Source organism: Eriocheir sinensis, chromosome 42, assembly GCF_024679095.1.
Source record: "Eriocheir sinensis breed Jianghai 21 chromosome 42, ASM2467909v1, whole genome shotgun sequence".
Lineage (NCBI taxonomy): Eukaryota > Metazoa > Arthropoda > Malacostraca > Decapoda > Varunidae > Eriocheir > Eriocheir sinensis.
Genome location: NC_066550.1, coordinates 10,550,185 through 10,569,873, shown reverse-complemented (window position 1 = coordinate 10,569,873; position 19,689 = coordinate 10,550,185). Strand labels below are relative to the sequence as shown.

Here is a 19,689-nt window from a genome sequence, read left to right as displayed (position 1 = left end):
AAATTGTGTGTGTGATCGATTAAGTCATATTTTCCTCCAGCTCTCCCAGATTAATTTCCTCTTTTCCTCTCTCCTTTCTTTTTTTCTTTCTTTCCTTTCCTGTTTCTTCTTTCTTTGCTCTTATATCACCCAGTACTGTCCTTCCTACACCCTGAAAGAAGGAGAATAAAAGAAAACATAGATTAGTGAATGTCTGTGTGTGGGTGACCGTCCCCAACCACCAGAAAAAGAGAAGGAAAAAGTTGGAATGTAATAAGACAGATTGCAGTTTGTAAAGTGTATGGGGATGACATGTGCCACCTTTACAGCGTGACAGTCTTTGCCTCCTTCAAACAGACTTCCAAAACTGGGGAGTGTTGGAGAGCAAGAAGACAAGAGAGAAATAGAAGGGAAAGAAAGCATGGAGCGTGTAATGTATGAGGAAAGAGACGACTGAGAGGAACAAGAAAAAAATATATATAAAAGGTAAAGGGCAAATAAGAGAGCACAAGACGAAGGGAGGATGGAGGGAAGGGAAGGAAATTGACTGTGAATAAAGGGAGACGAGGAAGGGTTAGGAAGGGACAGGGAGGGAGGAAGGGAATAGGGGGTGGGAGGGCTATTGTGGCGTCAGATATAGGAGAGGAGGATGGATGGGGCGATAGAGTACATGAACATCAGGCGACTGTGATTTGTGGTGATGGGAGATGGGAATGGGAGGGAACAGGGCGAGGGGAGTTGAAAATAGGGGAATGGGAAGAGGTAGGAAAGTAGGGCAATGATGGGAGGTGATGAAGGAGAGATAAGAGGAAGGGAGAGAGAAAGAGATCATGGAGGAGAGTATAAGAGAGAGGGGAAGGGTGAAGTGGTAGGGGAAGGGGGAAGGAAGAGGGGACAGGGAGAGGGACGTGTGGTAGGGGAAGAATTGTGTAGGAGAAGAGGAAGAGAGGGAAGGGGTGGGGGAAGGTGTGGTGGGGGATGGGAAGGAGGGGGCAGGCGATGTGGAGAGGGGGTGAGGGGATCAGCTCCCCAAACAGTGAAATACGGCCACGGCATTACAAGCGTGACAGCAGAAGCGGCGATAGGTGAATGAGTGTGTGTGTGTGTGTGTGTGTGTGTGTGTGTGTGTGTGTGTGTGTGTGTGGGTTTATATATAGTGTGTGTGTCGACAGCAGAATGTGTGTTTATGTTTACATATCTGTGACTGTTTGTGTACCTGTGTGTGTGTGTGTGTGTGTGTGTGTGTGTGTGTGTGTGTGTGTGTGTGTGTGTGTGTTGTAGGAGAGAGAGACAGGAAGGGCAGGTGTTTGATCAGCAAGAAGAGTTAATTTTTGCTTCTTTTCTACCGGATGAAGCAAGCTAATTACACACACACACACACACTGCAGACACGTGGGTGACCTTTTGTTTGTCTTTCATTTGTGTTTTACGATGTCATATAGAAGGGAAATGAGAGAGAGAGAGAGAGAGAGAGAGAGAGAGAGAGAGAGAGAGAGAGAGAGAGAGAGAGAGAGAGAGAGAGAGAGAGAGAGAGAGAGAGAGAGAGAGAGAGAGAGAGGTCACAGGGTAGGGTGTTTTTGTTGTCCGGTGTGTGTTGGTTAGGCTGTTGTTGCTTTCTCTCCTCTGTCTTATTGTGGTCACTAGAGCGAGTAAGAGGAGGAAGGTTGGAATGTTATTATCGTTATTCTTTATTATTATTATTATTATTATTATTATTATTATTATTATTATTATTATTATTATTATTATCATTATCATTATCATTATCATTATTATTATTATTATTATTATTATTATTATTATTATTATTATTATTATTATTATTATTATTATTATTATTATTATTATTATTATTATTATTATTATTATTATTATTATTATTATTCAAACCTCGTATTAGTTTTGTTATAGTAATGCAACCGGGTTTTTTTCTGTATTTTTGGCTAGAATTAGTTGTTTTATTTTTTGGGATGAGTTAGTTAAAATATGCCATGACAAGCAAAAGTTAAATTTATGAAAGGAATTACTATATAAAAAAGCTTTGTTGGATATATTGTTTTCTGTATTTTGGGCTGGAATTAGTGGTTTCTTATTCTTGGGTGAGGTAGTTAGTAAAAAAAAGTTATGACAGGCGAAAGAAGAACCAGAACAATAGCAGAAGTTAAAGGTAAAAACAAATTGTAATATATATATATATATATATATATATATATATATATATATATATATATATATATATATATATATATATATATATATATATATATATATATATATATATATATATATATATATATATATATATATATATATATATATATATATATATATATATATATATATATATATATATATATATATATATATATATATATATAAACATCTGTTGGATTTATTATTTATCTTCAGGGAGTGAGTGAGTAGGTCAGTTGTAATTGCAGCCTGAACGCTTTGAAGAGGAGAATATCAAGACACCTCTCCATCTGAAGTTATCGACCTCTCCGCTGGCGTCTCAATCTCTTTTCTTTTGCTTGGGCAGCGCCGAGCGAGATTTTGTTTTGGTGTTGTATTGATATTTGTCCCTGAGCTGCTTACTTTGCTGTAAAAAAACGTCGTAATTAAACTTTTGATAGATGTAGAAGGAGGGAAGGGATTAGAGAAAGGAAGAAGTGAAGAGGGCAGAGAGGAGCTAAGTGGAAATGGATGTGTAGATCGAGATAGGCACGATTTATAGCATCTTCCATTTGACACAAAACCCGGAACCAGGTTCAGGGATAAACCCAGGTTTTAACCCATGTCGGGTTTCGCGCCGTAAATGGAACGCATTTAGGCGGATATGTAAACAAATATTCTTCCTCTTCTTCTTTTGACCTGTCCTCCTCCTCTCGGGCGTCTCTCCTGTTTATTCACACACTTTTCCTTTCAATTGTGCTGTGTAGCTTAATTTTTCTTCACTGCAATACACCATCACACTTTACTTTTCAGTTTGCTGCTGGAATAACTTACTGACATTGCTTATCCGTGCACTTATTCAACCATTTGTGCCCTTTTTTCCCAGCACTGCATCTCCATCCAACACGTACCGTGCGATGGCCCCGGTGTCCTCCTCCAGCCTCTTAGCCCACTCCTCCCTGGTGCTACTAATGACTCCACCCTCTGCCTCTCATAGTTGCTGCATTCTACTATTGGGTGTTCCACCGATTCTTTCTCCCCTGTCCTACAGCTACAGTTCTGGTTTCCCCCTTCCCTATTCCTGCCATTTAGCTGCGGGGTTCTCGTTCTTGCTTTAAACATCAGCTTGCTCCCCAGTCTCCCTACATGCCAGTCTACTCCCTCAAGCTTCTGTGTCTTGCTGTACCATCTTAATGTCGACTCTTTTACTCTAAAATTCATAGGCCATTGTTAGCCTAAGCAGATGGCACACCACCTGTTCATCTTCCCTTTTTACAACAAAGAGGCAGCTCAAAGGGCACCAAAAAAACAATAATAAATATAAAGCCCACCTCGCTGCTCCCAAAAATAATTAAAAGGGTGGCCGAAAGAAGATCAATTTCAGGAGGAGAGGTGTCCTGATACCCTATCAGGCTGATGGATAAATGGGTTTTCTGGGAAAGCAAACACTTTTAACTTAGACATTAGATACTTGCCTGTGTCCCAGGGTAATGGGTTCTCACTTGACACAGGCTTAACTCAGATTGACAAATAAGCGCATGATGAACAACACACTTTGTGAGACCAACACCTAGCATGTTGTTCCACGATTATCAGGATCATACACACACACTGAAACAAGCTTGTTTATAAGTTAAGCACTAATCAACACCAAGGTGGCTCAGTTCATTATAAACAATGAAAAACTTGAACAGACACCAGGCATCATAACACCAGATCAAGAACAACAGATTAATATGTTTTTTATAACCTCTTCACATGTGCAGACAAGCACACACTTAAAATTCTGTACACTGAGATCACATACGCTTACATTGACCCACACATACTTACAGGACACTGCAAACAGTCAGCGTACTCCGTAACACTTGACCAAAAATACAAACACATCACACAAACACTGACACATGTACGGACTCATACTTTCCGCACCACACGTGACTGGAACAGCCTCCCCCTACAGACTTTAGAGCTGTGGTACAATAGACTCATTCAGAAAACAAATACACACTTGTCACCTTACACACCAAGACTAATTAGTAGTACCTATTCATTTCCCTTCCCTACACCTCAACTTTTAGTTCCCCAGCAGCCAACACAAATATCCGTGATTTATGCACCTGTGCACTGGTGCCCCTGTGCCATTACTTAATCCAAAGATCAAGACAACACACAGCTTATCAAATGCACTCCCAACCTTACCTAATGATAACACTGCTGAACTATAACTCTCTCATTCACTCCTTTTAAATAGGATCATGAGAAATCAAGATCAATTCTACCCTCAGCATAAGAAAATAAGGAAACTCAACCTATATAAATGCATTTATTTAACCTAATAAAAAGCCCCATTGGCACAATTATCAACAGGTACAAAAATTGTTTTTTTCTTATTACACAGATTAATCAAGAAAGAAACTGAATTTCAAGACGTGCTGGGTTCCCAGGTGTGATTAGGGACACTGATGGAGTTTCACGATTGACACAGAAATTAAAAATACACGAAACTATTAATAATGATTATCATAACTGGGTACATATTAACTTTACAGTTTTGACTCACTCCAAAGATCAGAAGAAACTAATAATGACACCTACAGAGTTTTGTGACTTGAGCAAGTTAATGATAGAAATCCTGCCAGGAGGTACTCAGAATGATGAAGGGGCCCTGCATGGAGACTTGTTAGAGGACCCCTGGACTGAGGAGGTTGTAGGGTGGGTGAGGCGACACCCCCAGCATATACCACCTTTGATAGATGACTGTATATTGATAATCCAAATTGGATACGTTCTACGACAATTGAAATACTATTCATGCCTTCAAATTATACCTCGGCAACAAAAAAATGATGGAATATAATTTTAAACAAAACTTGTCATTTAGGAAACTTAACCTATTTGGACCTATAGCCGCATTATTAGCTATCTTGTACTTATCTTGAACCCGCGACCAGCGTGATGGGAAACCACGGTAAATCTCAAGAATTACCCTCCACCCCTCCACCACCCCAGCCCCCTACCCCCAAGACAAACCTGGGGACCTGTGGGGAACTGGGGCATTAGAGAGACCATATCACTGAAAATGGCCTTCCAAAATTTCCCTGGAAAAATCCCTAATCAGGAAAAATTCCCAAGTCTCGAAAGTAAGGAAAGTCCCTAACGCACACTCTTGCAGTCTATTCCAAATTGACCTAGCATTCAATCTGTTGACAAGTGTCAGGCATCTCATCAGATGGGGGGCATACTGCCCCCCTCCCCCCTCCCCCCACCGCCGCCCTCCCAATCCGTCCCGCGGCATAAGTTTTGATGGGCCACGCCACATGTCAAATATATTTAAACTACTCAACCGAACTTTACGACCTGCGCACTGCAAAGGCAGGTATGAGCTCAGTCTGTGTATAGAGGCGGTTTGTGAAACAATAACAATGGACTTATAAAATCCGAGCCACCTACCTCTATAATTAAAGAGGCTTGCCCCCTGGCCCCTCCCAAGGTAAAATGTATGTGAAAATGCATTATAATAATAATTCTTTCATGCTAAATTACTACGAATATTGGTTTGGGTTGGTTATTCTTAAGTTTGCCCGATTGATTACCATTTAAATATAATATTGAATTATTACTGCTTCACTCATTGATAATCTAACCTAACTGGTATTTTTTGTGATATCAGTGACCCAAATAACACAAAGTCACTGAAACAAACGTTCATCTTTACATTATGCATAAATGGGGTTACCAATGATGATGAAAATTAACTGGGTAGGTAATGATAAATAATAAGTCAACATGTATCGGCAATAAACACGTCAGTCACTGTAAGGTAAAAGTAAAGTTGAGGGGCATATGCTATAGCAGCGCGTGGCCTCGGTGCTCATCTCCGTCGCATTGGCCCTTGAGCCTGTGGTGGGAGGGCCCATTACCCCCTGGACACAGCGCCAATTTGACACCCGGGTGGGTGCTATTCTATATAAAACACAGCCGTCGCGTTTCACTCCCTCCCTCGCCCGCCACAAAACCTTGCCCGCCATACATATATGGCTCTCGACACATCTATTCATCCAACTGTTTTCGTTTAAAGCCACTACAGGCCTCTTGCTGGGCCCGAAATGAAAATTTCAACGCCCCGCCCACTGCACCACTTTTAACTTATTATTCATGGTTTTCGGCACATATCTATAGGTAAATATGTAAATGTCATACAGTACATACAATTTCGGATCACCAGGCACCACCTGGATGCAGTGGTTGTAGCAAAAAATACCCAAATATGGGAAATAAGGCATGCAAATGGCGGCGGCGGCGATAGTCTTGGTCCTGGCCTGGGTCTTGGGTCGAAAGTGATCTGGCTAACCCTGCTCGGCAGTGGGGTCCCTCCGGGTCACCCAGATCCTCTAAAATGGGTGCAGGCTGCGGCGTCAGCTGATCGGTTCCGCTAAATGGAACACGCCAGATCACGACCCAGAAACGGGTTACGCTAAATGGAAGATGCTATTAGGAGTAGAAGAAGGAGAAAGAGGAGGAGGAAGAAAAGAAAAGAGGGGCAGAGACAAAAAATACAGGAAATACAATGAGGAAGAAAAGGAGGTGGAGGTCAAACAAGAAAAGGAGGAGGAGGAGGCGAGGGAAACCAGGCGCTGTACCGAACATAGTAATTGACAGGTACAGACGAAGGTGTATCACTGCTTGTGTGTTGGTTATTCTTTGTTGTTACTACCGGTACACCACGGCGGTTATTGTTTGTAGTGAGGGAGTAAGTCAGCGAGCCTCTATGTCTCGTACTTGTATGTACACAAGGACTATAATAATATTTTTTTCTGTATGAAGTGTCATGAGTAAGAATCACATGGCTGGAATTTGTGGGTCCTGACCGGACCCACACTACCTCCTACCTCGTGTCAGGGGCGTGCATAGTGTAGATGGCATAACCATCATCAAGCTCTGAGTGTCAAATGGATTCAACCAGAACCACAACTCGCATACAGCCACCACTTTGGAAAAAGAGCTCAAATATCAAAGCGTAGAGACAGCGTGGGTCCGCCCGAACCCAGCGTTACAATTCTAGAGTTAATGCTTAATATCAGACCTTTTGCAATCCTCTTAAATCTTTCAACATATTCCTCCAATCCCATAAACGACGGACAAAGAGGAGGTGGAAGTCAATAGCCGGCATCAGAACTGTATCCATTCCACTCTTCCTTCTCTTCTTCCCTCACTCTTTCTCCTCCTCTTCCTCCTTCTGATCTTCCTTCACATCGCGTTCGGTCCTCTTTTCTGATTCAAATGTTTCTTCCATTCTCCTCGTTCAGAGAGAGAGAGAGAGAGAGAAGGAAACGAGGATATGAAAGTAATATTGAGGCACGAATAAATAATTTTTTGGTTTTCTTGTTCTTGTTTTCTTCATTTCTATTATTATTATTATTATTATTATTATTATTATTATTGTTATTATTATTATTATTATTATTATTATTATTATTATTACAATTATTATTATTATTATTTTATTATTATAAAGGAAACCTTAACAGCAAAAATGGGGTAACAAATTCCGAGTCATTCTTCTCTCTCTCTCTCTCTCTCTCTCTCTCTCTCTCTCTCTCTCTCTCTCTCTCTCTCTCTCTCTCTCTCTCTCTCTCTCTCTCTCTCTCTCTCTCTCTCTCTCTCTCTCTCTCTCTCTCTCTCTCTCTCTCTCTCTCTCTCTCTCTCTCTCTCTCTTTCAACCCACTAGGTCAGTGTCAATTATTTTTTTTGCCACCTGGCTTATTAACGCTCTAGCTCCTCCACTGAGAGAGAGAGAGAGAGAGAGAGAGAGAGAGAGAGAGAGAGAGAAGAGAAGGAAGAAACCATCTCAAGACTATTGCGTCATGGTGACCTTCTTGTCTCAGCCTGTATTCCTTTGTCTGTGTCTGTGTGTGTCTGTGTATTTGTTTTTCGTGTCTGTCTGTCTGTCTGTTTGTCTGTCTGGGTTTCTCCCCTACTGGTTCGTGTGTGTGTCTTTCTTTTATTTCTGCCTTTGTGTCTGTCTGCCAGTCTGTATCTACTTGTCTATTTGTGTGTGTGTGTGTGTGTGTGTGTGTCCTCGTCCGTCTGTTTGGTATTTTTTTTCTATATATATCGTGGTGGTTACGTTTTAGTATTATTTATATCAGTATCATTTTGTACTATTTCTATTTTATCATGCCTACTAGTTCTTTTTCCCTTTATTTATCTAACTTCTTGTTTATGTGTTATCAGTGTTATGAGTATTGGTATTAGTGTAATTTCTGTATTGTTTCACCAATGTGTTGTCATGTTTTAGTCGTTATCATTTTCTCTCATTTCCTTCTTTTTGTTTCATCATCATCATCATCGTCAACATCATCAGTTGGCCTAATGCCGTCTTCGTAAAATGCTGCGAGAATTTTTCTTAGCGAGCATTATCATTGTGGATTAAGTTGCATTTTCTTCGCATTATTATGATTCATGCTGTATGTTTTTTGGCGTCATTATTTTCTTTCTTGATCGTTAGTCTTTCGTTTGTCAGTTTTACTATGGGTTTACGTAGGTGACTATGTATATATTTTTATGGATTGTTATTTCTATTGTTGTTTGTTTATTATAGCTGTTACTATTGTATTTTATTAATACTGTTTATTTTTCACTTCTAAGCGTTATCGTCAGTGTTAATGTTTTTCTTATTTATCTCTCCCGTGGAAGGAACTATTATAGCATTCTTAGCCTCAAATAAATGCCACCCACCTCTAATTACGCTCGTTTTATACGTTACGGATATTATAGTCAATCAAACGTTCACTGCGTCACAAATACCTACGTTATCTCACCTTCTCCCACCTGTCAAAGCCACTCCTATCAATACCACCCACCTCTAGTACGCCTGTTTTATACGCTACAGATATTATTGTCAATCAAACGTTTATTACTGTGCGTACTGCGTCACAAAGTACGTTATCCACTTCTCCACCTATCAAAGCCCCTAAATGAATCACCTGAAATTTATATACGGTTGTCACACGAGGCTTCGGGAACACAAGAGCGATCAGAAACCCTCGCATTAACCATGAAAAAGGCGGAGGATCTCTCTGGGCCGAGGGAAAGGTCAAAACAAGGAGGATAGAAGAGAGGTAGGTCATATTAAACGCAGCGGAGCCCAAACACACACATTTAACAATGCTTGTAGCGTATTTGGCATTTCCAGGGACGGTTTTATAACTTGGTGGTAGTCTGACCCTTCTTCTGTACCATGCACGTGAAAGAACCCGTCATGAAAACCCGATTAATCTCACAACACTTTTCGGCCCCATGAAGTAGTTGACGTGAGAGGCCGGGCGTCTGAGAATACCGACCGTAGTGTCATGCAGGTCGGAAGGGGATCCATAATGCCTAATAGAAAAAGTTCATGCCATAATTTTACTACAGCGGTCTTAGGGAGTGGCGATACCTGTCCCTGCCTTCCTTGGTCCGGGGCCGCGCGTCTGCCTGAATCTCCCTTCAAGGCTGGCACCGGTGGTCTCTTTGTCGGGGCGGCTCGTGTGTCTCAGTTACCATTGTTCTCGATAGCCTAAGTTAATTATTTGTGCGTTTCTGTATCATGAGTTGGTTATTATACGCAAGAAAATGATGTAGGAAATCAAACTTAATCGTCAGGATATGAAAATAACGTAACTGGGTCCCTTTTGTGTTATGGAGGTGCATAATTTAAGCCTTATATCATTATAATTTATAAATATTATATTTTCAAAACTATTTTAATGAAAACCTAATTACAAAAAAGGAAACATATTACGTACGTATATATAAAGCATGTTTACTTAATAATAAAGAAAATTTTGCATATTACCGATTTTACCTGGCTCAGGTGTTAGTCAGAGGTGAATATAATGTCGCCTCAACATCAGAAATGTTAGCTTTGCGCAGTGGCAGTATCGTAACCAATGAGGTTCATCCGAGGTGCGATTATTGCTAGTTGAAAACTTTTCCCAATACCCCGCCTGGGCGACTTGAAATATAGTCGGCCAAGGCAATTTAGTTACTATTAACCCAGCTTTGGGCTAAAAAATCTGACTATTATCTGACACATTGCTGAAAGACCAAAGTACTGTCTATAATCCATGCAGCAATATCTGTCATCACACGAGAATGACAAGCCGTGGCCCCCGTTTCGTTATGAAGGATGAGGAGCAGCACCGCCACCCAGCCACACCCAGCACAGGCAGGTGGTGGGCCGCGAACCCTGCCTTACAGCGTTGCCAGACTGAGGTGGCGCGACATGGGACGCCTATCTTTAATCTTCGTCTGTTCCGGCCCTGTGGCACCGCTCGGAAAGGGAAAGGGAATGGAAGGAATAAGGAGACACACGAAAGTATTGTTAGGGAGGCAAGGACGAGAGGGAAGGAAAACAACACACACATGAATGACGGTAACCAAAGAATCTCTCTCTCTCTCTCTCTCTCTCTCTCTCTCTCTCTCTCTCTCTCTCTCTCTCTCTCTCTCTCTCTCTCTCTCTCTCTCTCTCTCTCTCTCTCTCGACCACCACCACGTGTTATCCCTTCCTGCATACGGTGGTGGTGGTGGTGGGTGGTGTGGTGGCAGTGGCGGTGGCGGCAGTGTTTGTAGTGGTGGTGGTCAATGCTTCAGTTGAATGAACTCCAGGACGACGTTTTCCTTTCCTTCCTTTTCCCTTCCCCTCCACTCCTCTACCTGCTTTTCCTTCAAATCTTTCCCTCTTACTTCGTTCTTTCCCTCCATCTGCCCGCTGTATCCACATTTCTCTCTTATTCCGTTTTCCTTTTCATCTTTCCTCTCTTGTTGAATGTTTTCCTTCCCCTCAACTTCTTTCCTTCTTCCTTCATCTGTTTTTGCAAGCTTTTCTTTCTTTTCTTTCTTTTCTCTCTGGTTTTATTTCTTTCCTTCTCTCTTCCGCTTCTTCTCTTCCTCTCCATCTCCTTTCACCTTTATAGCTTAACTTCCTTTCCGTCCGTCTTCACCTTACCGTCCTGTCTATGGTCTTTCGTCACTTCTCTGTTTCACTCTATCATCTCGTCAACTACATCCATCAATCCTGTTGGTCAAAGGCACTTGTCGACACTTGTAATCATTGGATAGACAAACACTGAATAAACTTAAGTCAGCGTATACTCTGGAAAGTAACAGAGAAAACTAGTACGTGCGTACGCGATACCAGAGACAGGGGAACTTTAGCCCCTGAGGCACTGCCCAGCCTCTGAGGGGCGACAACGGTAAAACCTCTGACTTACCGCAGGATTAGTGTTTGCCCCAGGCAAGTGCCTATATTCAGAACTAACATTACCCAGCATCTCCCTCCCCTTCACGCGCTCATAGTCCTAGTCTCCGAGCGGGTGCCTTAACTCTGAGCCGCTCCGAGCGACAGGGCACAGGGAGGTGAGGTTGAGTCCGGGCGTGGAGAGACTCGTCCGCAGCCGGGTTGTCGACTGCCACAGAGGCGGAACCGGCGGAAGAAAACGGCGGTTCCTCCACAAGATGCGGCGCTCGGCGTCCGGACGTGATAGGCCCTAGACCGGCCGGCGCCCATTACCGTGCCCACCTTGTCCCAACGCTGCGTGGTTTGGGTCCTGGATGCTGCGAGAACACCTATCTTCAGCGGCTGAAGCTTGGGCGGGCATGGGCGTCGCGTATACCGGGCGCTTGCCAGCATCTCGGGCACGGGTAGCGGCGCGAAAAGCGGTCACGCAGCTCTCGCTCTGGCCTGCCACTCTCCTTCGCGAAGAAGGCTTTTGGCATGGAGCAGGGACACAGGAATGGAGAGGACAGCCGGCACAAGACCTGGGCCGGGGGAGTGGCGCGTGGAACTCGGTGTGTTACGCCAGCTCGAAGGCGCTTGTCGAACGCCTCACAGTCGATGTGTTACCGGATGGGGCCAACTTCAGGATGAGGGTGTTTAACTGCTTTCACTGCAGCCTCGGCGTGTCCGTTCGACTATGGGTAGTTGGGCGATGACACGTTGCTGGCGGACCCCAACGCTCCAGGAATTCCGCGAGCTCCGGCTGGTGAACTGAAACGACTCCATCCGTCCGCAGACGCACAGGAACACCAGATCACGGAAGAGGCGCCGGAAGTAGCGGATGGTGGCGGCAGACGTCGATGTCGGAGCCGCAGGTGACCACCACAGGCCAGCCAGAGGTCGGTCGACGACGACTGAGGAAGTGTTCCCAGCCGCGGTGAAGAAGTCGGCCGACACTTGCGACTCAGAAGAACCTGGTGGGGTTGTCGTCGCACAACAAATGCTCCTGCTGCACAGCTGGGTAGCATAACCTGGCACGGCTCACAGGCGCGGACAGTGCTGACGATGTCGCGTCTATGCCGAGCCAATACGCCTGACGAGCACGCGGCGCTTGGTGGCTTCGGCCCGCGTTGACTATCATGGAGGCAGGACAGGACACGGCGACAAAGGGCTGGGGACGACCACGAGGCACCATACAAGACAGGTCCCCATCTGCGTAGAGGTCCTCCCGGAACTTCCAGTACGGGCGGAGGGGCGTTGTGCATGAGGTCAAAGGCGGTCGCGAAAACCCGGTCCGTACCTTCTCCAGGAGCGCCCGGTGTAGGAGGGGGTCGTCGCGGGCCGCCTTCCTGCTCCTCGAGTGCCAGATCCTCGTCAGGAGCTGACGAAGAGAGCTGGGGCGAGCGAGGGGAAGTTTACGGCCTGCAGAGTGACGCCGCTGCTGACGGAGAGGAAGAGCTGGCAATTCAGGCAAGCATCTCGTCTTCCGGCGTCGGGCGGCTGACGGGAGAAAGCCCAGTAAAGGGCATCGGGGATGCAGAAGGTCCTTGCCCGAACGCCACACCGCTGTGAAGATGAACGCCGAGATTTTCTCCTTCAGCCGCTGGAGGCGGGAGTTCTCGACAGGCGTCCAGCGTGTAGCTATTCAGGATCGGGACCAGGGGGCCTGTGGTCGGTGATGAGGTCGAAGTGTTGGCATGAGGCCAATCCAGGTAAAACTTGCACTTCGACATGGCCGCCACCTTACTGGCAGTAGCTCCAGCTCGAAGGTGGCGCGTAGCAGAGTCTCGGTATCGGTGAGGAATCGCGAGCCACACTGGACTCAGGCGGAACTTTCCTCCTCCGTGGTCCTGCAGGAGGGCGTAACCTACGCCGTACAGGCGCGAGGCGTCCGTCTGCAGGGGTGAATTAGGGGAGGGCTGGGTTGAACAATGGCAAGGACCGGAGGGACTTGACAGGGCCTCCTTCACCTTTTGGAAGGTCAAGCGCTGGCATTTACCTGTGTCACCTGGCTCCAGAAACATCAGGACCAACAACAAACCTTCACTACTTCAGCCCGGTCCAAGCCCTGGCATGCGTTTACCTGTGTTACCTGCCTCAAATATCAGGACCAAGTCCCTTACCTTCGCCAACGGCCACACCACGTTGAAAACACCGCTTCTCGTCCGATCAGCGAAGTTAAGCGACGTTGGGTCTGGATAGTACTTGGATGGGTGACCGCCTGGGAACACCAGATGCTGTTGGCGTCCATCTTTTTACTTGATTTCTTTTACCTTTTCGTTTTGTCTCTTTTTTTTCATATAGTCTTTCGTTATATACTCATTTCTCTCTTTTCCATTTAGCTTTTGGACTTTCGTTTTGCGCCCCACTTTTCATTTAATTTTTAGCCTTTCGTTTTAAATACCTTTTTTCGTCTAGCTTTGAGCCATACGCATTGCATCTCTTTTCTTTTCTTTTCATCTAGCTCTTAGCCTTTCGTTTTGCATCCCTCTTTTCTTTTTTCATTTAGATTTCATAAGAACGTAAGGAGTCTACAACAGGCCGGTTGGCCTTTCCAAGACAGCTCCTGTAAGCATAACTCCACCTTACCTCAATATATCCATAAGTTTATCCAACCTTTTCTTGAATGCTCTTCCTGCTCCTCCTCCTTCCGACAACGACTCACCGAAGATGAGTAAGAAGAAGAGAAAAAGATCGAGTAAAAGAGAAAGGAGTAGGAAGAAGAAGAAGAGAAGGAGGAGGATGTCTTTTGAAGTTCTTTGACGTAATCTGATGCAACACACACACACACACACACACACGATCACAGGAAGCATACGTTCGTTCGTTTGCCGTGTGGAATTTCGCTGTAATATCGCCTTTAGTAACCTCACCACCGCAACCACCACCACCACCACCGTCTCTTTCAACACCGCAGCCTGCAGTAAGTATATATATCGTGAAGAACACTGATAATGATAATAATGATGATAATGATGATAATAATGATGTTCTTTTTACTCATTTTGACACTCTTGCTCCTCCTCCTCCTCCTCCTCCTCCACCTCCTCCTCCTCCTCCTGTACGTGTGCTTTTACTCTTCATCTTCCTACTTTTAATTAATTTTGTAGTATTTCTTCTGCTGTCACTCCTTTTATTCTACCTCCTCCTCGTTCTCTTACTTATTTTCCTTCTTTCCTTTGTCTTCATTAATAACAACAACATCCTTTTCCAGGTAAATATCATGTAGCTGCTCTAATGAAAGTGAAAAGAAACCAAGCAACCTTCAGTACTTCAACGGGCTCCATAAACAGTACACAAGGCATAGCAGCTCTACAATTGTATTGGCACTCACCACTAGACTTAGCAGTCATGTGGTGAGTGCCAATACAATTGTCACATTCAAAATTAGATTAGATAAATTTATGGACAGCGATACTATAGGTGGGGTTAGATACACGGGAGCTTAGGGTCAAAGGAACTGCCTTGTATAGGTCTACTGGCCTCCTGCAGATGTTCTTATGTTCGTATGTACACTCCAAGCCCCGGCATGTGTTTACCTGTGTTACCTGCCTCAAATATCAGGACCAAATTCTTTACCCTCGCCAACGGCCACACCACGTTGAAAACACCGCTTCTCGTCCGATCAGCGAAGTTAAGCGACGTTGGGTCTGGATAGTACTTGGATGGGTGACCGCCTGGGAACACCAGATGCTGTTGGCGTCCCTCTTTTTACTTGATTTCTTTTAGCTTTTCGTTTTGCGCTGTTGGTGTGTCTTTTCTTTTCTTTTCATATAGCTTTCAGTCTTTCCTTATGTATTCTTTTATTTATTTTCCATTTAGCTTTTAGCTTTTCGTTTTGCACCCCACTTCTCATTTAACTTAACGTCATGGAATGCCCTCTCATTGCTAAGTTTAAGCCACGGGACTGCCTTGACCTGCCCCAGACAATTTGTTGGCTCCTGAACCATGATGTCCTCCCTGCTATCCTCAAGGAACACCCTCAGTTTGCACCAAGGTGGTGATGCCGTGTGTGGCAGCCTGAACTACTGCCGTGCTATACAAGGCTGTGATCTCTGCAGTATTTTACTTTAAGGACTAGTATTACTCTATCTCTGTATTCATTCCCATCTAGTGCTTGGGCAATGTTCTCCGTCCCCACATTTTATTGTCTTATTGTCCAGGGGGAGGTACTGCCCCCTCCCTTGTTGGGCTTTCCTTCCTACCATTGTATCTTTTTAATTTCCTGGTGCTCCCTACACATGTATTAATATTTGTATAATCTCACTCTGTCCTGCCTGGGGGTAGGGATGGCATGTTCCTCCCTTCTCCCTTGTTGTTTACCTGCAACAATAAACTATCAATCAATCAACTTTTAGGCTGCGTTTACACCAAGCACGTCGCGTCCCGTCACGTCACGTCACGTCACGTCAAGTCATGAATCGCCACCCCAGTTTAACACTGATTTGTATGGATATTTGAAAAATGCGTTTACACCGGTTCCGTCCAGTCACGCCGCGTCGCGTCGCGTCAAGTCAATATATAGAGCTGGTTCTATTTTTCACCTGACGTGACGTGACGTGACGTGACGGGACGCGACGTGCTTGGTGTAAACGCAGCCTTAGGCTTTCGTTTTAAATACTTTTTTTTTCATCTAGCTTTTAGCCATTCGCTTTGCATCCCTCTTTTTTATTTCATTTAGCTTTCATAAGAACGTAAGGAGTCTGCAAGAGGCCGGTTGGCCTGTACAAAACCGCTCCTGTGAGCATAACCCCACCTTACCTCACTATCCATGAGTTTATCCAACCTCTTCTTGAATGGTGTTCCTCCTCTTCCTCCTGCTCCTCTTTTTCTGACAACGACTGACCGAAGATGAATACAAAGAAGAAGAAGAGTAAAAGGGAAAGGAGTAGGAAGAAGGAGAAGAGAAGGAGGAGGAAGATGTCTTTTGAAGTGCTTTGACGTAATCTGATGCAAAACACACACACACACACACACACACACACACACACACACACACACACACACACACACACACACACACACACGATCACAGGAAGCATACGTTGGTTCGTTTACCGTGTGGAATTTCCTGTAATATCGCCTTTGGTAACTTCATCACCACCGCCACCACCACCACCACCACCGTCTACATCAACACCGCAGCCTGCAGTAAGTATATATATCGTTAAGAACACTAATAATGATAATAATGATGATAATGATGATAATAATGATGCTCTTTTTACTCATTTTGACACTCTTGCTCCTCCTCCTCCTCATCCTCATCCACCTCCTCCCCCTCCCCCTCCTCCTCCTCCTCCTCCTCCTGTACGTGTGCTTTTACTCTTCATCTTCCTACTTTTAACTAATTTTGTAGTATTTCTTCTGCTGCTTCACCTGTCACTCCTTCTTTTCTACCTCCTCCTCTTTCTTTAACTTCTTTTCCTTGTCTTTATTAATAACAACATCCTTTTCCAGGTAAATATCATGTAGATACTTAAATGAAAGTGAAAAGAAACCAAGCAACCTTCAGTACTTCACCGGGCTCCATAAACAGTACACAAGGCATAGCAGCTCTACACTCCAAGCCCCGGCATGTGCTTACCTGTGTTACCTGCCTCAAATATCAGGGCCAAGTCTTTTACCTTCGCCAACGGCCACACCACGTTGAAAACACCGCTTCTCGTCCGATCAGCGAAGTTAAGCGACGTTGGGTCTGGATAGTACTTGGATGGGTGACCGCCTGGGAACACCAGATGCTGTTGGCGTCCCTCTTTTTACTTGATTTCTTTTAGCTTTTCGTTTGGCGCTGTTGGTGTCTCTCTCTTCTTTTCTTTTCATATAGCTTTCAGCCTTCCGTTATGTACTCATTTCTCTCTTTTCCATTTAGCTTTTAGCCTTTCGTTTTGCACCCCTCTTTTCTCTTAGCTTTTAGCCTTTCCTTTTATTTTCTTTCATTTATTTGTTTTTTTACTTTCGTTTTGCATCCCTCTTTTCTTTATCATTTAGCTTTCATAATCAAGAACGTAAGGAGTCTTTAGGAGTCCAGTTGGCCTAGGCAGCTCCTGTAAGCGTACCCCACCTTACCTCACTATCCATGAATTTATCCAACCTCTTCTTGAATGTGTCTGTGGTGTTGGCACCCACAACATGACTGCCAAGCCTGTTCCACTCATCCACCACTCTATTGGCACACCAATTCTCGGCTATGTCTTTGTTGAATCTGAATTTATGCAACTTAAACTATTAATGCTTCATGTCCTACCTGGCTCTTTTACAACTAAAACCCTGTCAACATCCCGTAATGCATGGGTGGGCTAGAGGGCTGTAGCCCCCAGTGTTTTCTATATCGTCCTAAAAATGCTTATTTAAAAAAAAAATGCTCACCTGCACATCATCGCTTTGCTAGCCACCCTTCCCCTCCCCCGGGACCTCATGAACGTATGATGCCCTCTAGCCCCCAAAATCTGCCAAAAGTACTGGCCTGGCTTTCCTTACCTGAGTTACCTGCGTCAAATATCAGGACCAAATTTCTCACCTTGCCAACGGCCACACCACGTTGAAAACACCGCTTCTCGTCCGATCAGCGAAGTTAAGCGACGTTGGGTCTGGATAGTACTTGGATGGGTGACCGCCTGGGAACACCAGATGCTGTTGGCGTCCCACATTTTACTTGGTTTCCTTAAGCTTTTCTCGTTTTGCGCTGTTGGTGTCTCTTTTCTTTTCTTTTCATATAGCTTTCAGCCTTTCGTTATGTATTCTTTTGGTTCTTTCCCATTTAGCTTTTAGCCTTTTGTTTTGCTCTACACTTTTCATTTAACTTTTAGCCTTTCGTTTTAAATACCCTTTTTTCATCCAGCTCTTAACTTTTCGTTTTGCATCCCTCTTTTTTATTTCATTTAGCTTTCATAAGAACGTAAGGAGTCTGCAAGAGGCCGGTTGACCTGTACAAAACCGCTCCTGTGAGCATAACCCCACCTTACCTCACTATCCATGAGTTTATCCAACCTCTTCTTGAATGGTGTTCCTCCTCTTCCTCCTCCTCTTTTTTTTCTGACAACGATTGACCGAAGAGGAGTACAAAGAAGAAGAGAAGAAGAGTGAAAGAGAAAGGAGTAGGAAGAAGAAGAAGAAGAGGAGGAGGAGGAAGATGTCTTTTGAAGTGTTTTGACGTAATCTGATGCAACACACACACACACACACACACACACACACACACACACACGATCACAGGAAGCATACGTTCATTCGTTTACCGTGTGGAATTTCGCTGTAATATCGCCTTAATTTCGTAACCTCACCACCACCACCACCACCACCACCGTCTCTTTCAACACCACAGCCTGCAGTAAGTATATATATCGTTAAGAACATTAATAATGATAATAATAATGATAATGATGATAATAATGATGCTCTTTTTACTCATTTTGCCACTCTTGCTCCTCCTCCTCCTCATCCTCATCCTCATCCACCTCATCCCCCTCCCACTCCTCCTCCTCCTCCTCCTCCTGTACGTGTGCTTTTACTCTTCATCTTCCTACTTTTAATTAATTTTGTAGTATTTCTTCTGCTGCTTCACCTGTCACTCCTTCTTTTCTACCTCCTCCTCTTTCTTTAACTTCTTTTCCTTGTCTTCATTAATAACAACAACATCCTTTTCCAGGTAAATATCATGTAGCTGCTCTAATGAAAGTGAAAAGAAACCAAGCAACCTTCAGTACTTCACCGGGCTCCATAAACAGTACACAAGGCATAGCAGCTCTACACTCCAAGCCCTGGCATGCGTTTACCTGTGTTACCTGCCTTAAATATCAGGACCAAGTCCCTTACCTTCGCCAACGGCCACACCACGTTGAAAACACCGCTTCTCGTCCGATCAGCGAAGTTAAGCGACGTTGGGTCTGGATAGTACTTGGATGGGTGACCGCCTGGGAACACCAGATGCTGTTGGCGTCCATCTTTTTACTTGATTTCTTTTACCTTTTCGTTTTCAGCTGTTGGTGTCTTTTATTTTCCTTTCATATAGCATTTCAGCCTTTCCTTATGTATTCTTATGTTTCTTTTCCATTTAGCTTTTAGCCTTCTGTTTTGCGCCCCACTTTTCATTTAACTTTTAGCCTTTCGTTTTAAATACTTTTTTTTATCAAGCTTTGAGCCATTCGCCTTGCATCCTTTCTTTTCATTTAGCTCTTAGCTTTTCGTTTTGCATCCCTCTTTTTATTTCGTTTAGCTTTCATAAGAACGTAAGGAGTCTGCAAGAGGCCGGTTGGCCTGTACAAGACAGCTCGAGC

The 19,689-nt window shown here is 44.2% G+C and overlaps 6 non-coding genes across 6 annotated transcripts; all 6 read left to right on the top strand.

The window, feature by feature from the left end:
* The first annotated feature begins 10,056 nt into the window (after positions 1 to 10,056).
* On the top strand, positions 10,057 to 10,191 carry LOC127010263 (U4 spliceosomal RNA). Its single transcript, XR_007763009.1, has one exon. It is a non-coding gene; the product is annotated as a U4 spliceosomal RNA (small nuclear RNA).
* A 3,349-nt stretch (positions 10,192 to 13,540) lies between these two features.
* On the top strand, positions 13,541 to 13,659 carry LOC127010259 (5S ribosomal RNA). Its single transcript, XR_007763005.1, has one exon. It is a non-coding gene; the product is annotated as a 5S ribosomal RNA (ribosomal RNA).
* Positions 13,660 to 14,996: 1,337 nt separating this feature from the next.
* On the top strand, positions 14,997 to 15,115 carry LOC127010258 (5S ribosomal RNA). The gene has a single exon (XR_007763004.1). It is a non-coding gene; the product is annotated as a 5S ribosomal RNA (ribosomal RNA).
* Positions 15,116 to 17,044: 1,929 nt separating this feature from the next.
* LOC127010257 (5S ribosomal RNA) lies at positions 17,045 to 17,163 on the top strand. The gene has a single exon (XR_007763003.1). It is a non-coding gene; the product is annotated as a 5S ribosomal RNA (ribosomal RNA).
* A 773-nt stretch (positions 17,164 to 17,936) lies between these two features.
* Positions 17,937 to 18,055, top strand: LOC127010256 (5S ribosomal RNA). Its single transcript, XR_007763002.1, has one exon. It is a non-coding gene; the product is annotated as a 5S ribosomal RNA (ribosomal RNA).
* Positions 18,056 to 19,232: 1,177 nt separating this feature from the next.
* On the top strand, positions 19,233 to 19,351 carry LOC127010255 (5S ribosomal RNA). The gene has a single exon (XR_007763001.1). It is a non-coding gene; the product is annotated as a 5S ribosomal RNA (ribosomal RNA).
* The last annotated feature ends 338 nt before the right edge of the window (positions 19,352 to 19,689 follow it).